Genomic DNA, 965 nt, shown 5'->3' on the forward strand with positions numbered 1-965 from the left:
GCTCGACATCACCTAGCAAACAAAAGGAACAGTTGTATAAATACTTTCTGTAAATTATTCTCCAGTTTCAATGCAATAGTACCTTTTCACACAGTATATTTTTATGAAAATGTCCTGTATATCAAGAGTTAGTATTGTACATGGTTTAGGATTGCAAGTTTTATAGCAAAATGTCTTATTAATGATGACATCAATTATCATAAAATGTGTTCTTTATGTTCTGTTACTAAAATAATACTATATACAGTGATAATAATACTGTTACTAAAATAATACTATATACAGTGTTTCAGCTATATATTTTGTTTATCGGGGAGTTTTTGATTACATTAGTGAAGGAATTACTCTTTCTCTCACTTAACAGGAATTTTGTTAAAAAAGATTAACATTTGGACTACATATACTGTATATGAAGACTTCAGATGCAAAAGTGCCATCTGAAATTTTCTTCTAAAATTAACCAGGCTCCTATGTTTAGGTTCAGTGGTTTCACTTTAATGCCAATCAATAAGTCCTTTTCATTGCCATTAAAGAGAAATAACTGAACATAAGCATAAGAGCCTGATAAAACCATTTTAGAATAAAATTTCAGATCTTTATATATATATATATATATATATATATATATATATATATATATATATATATATATATATATATATATATATATATATATATATATATTAGTTGTTGAATCACTATTTTGTGATTGCGGAGCATTGGAACAGGTTTTGGGGTGAATCTCAGAAGAACATGTCTGGGTCGTATTTCACACTAAAATTGAATCATACATTAAGATCTTATTTTTCTAGCTAAAATTCATCCAACCTCAATTTTCAGTAGCCTACTTTCATATGAAAAAATGACATTCTCATTATTGTAATGCAAAAAGCAATATTATTTAAATTACGTACATCATGCTAGTATTTGTTATACTGCCTTTTTAAAACTCTAATGTGCTTATT

Source organism: Megalobrama amblycephala, linkage group LG21 (assembly GCF_018812025.1).
Source record: "Megalobrama amblycephala isolate DHTTF-2021 linkage group LG21, ASM1881202v1, whole genome shotgun sequence".
In the NCBI taxonomy this organism is placed as follows: domain Eukaryota; kingdom Metazoa; phylum Chordata; class Actinopteri; order Cypriniformes; family Xenocyprididae; genus Megalobrama; species Megalobrama amblycephala.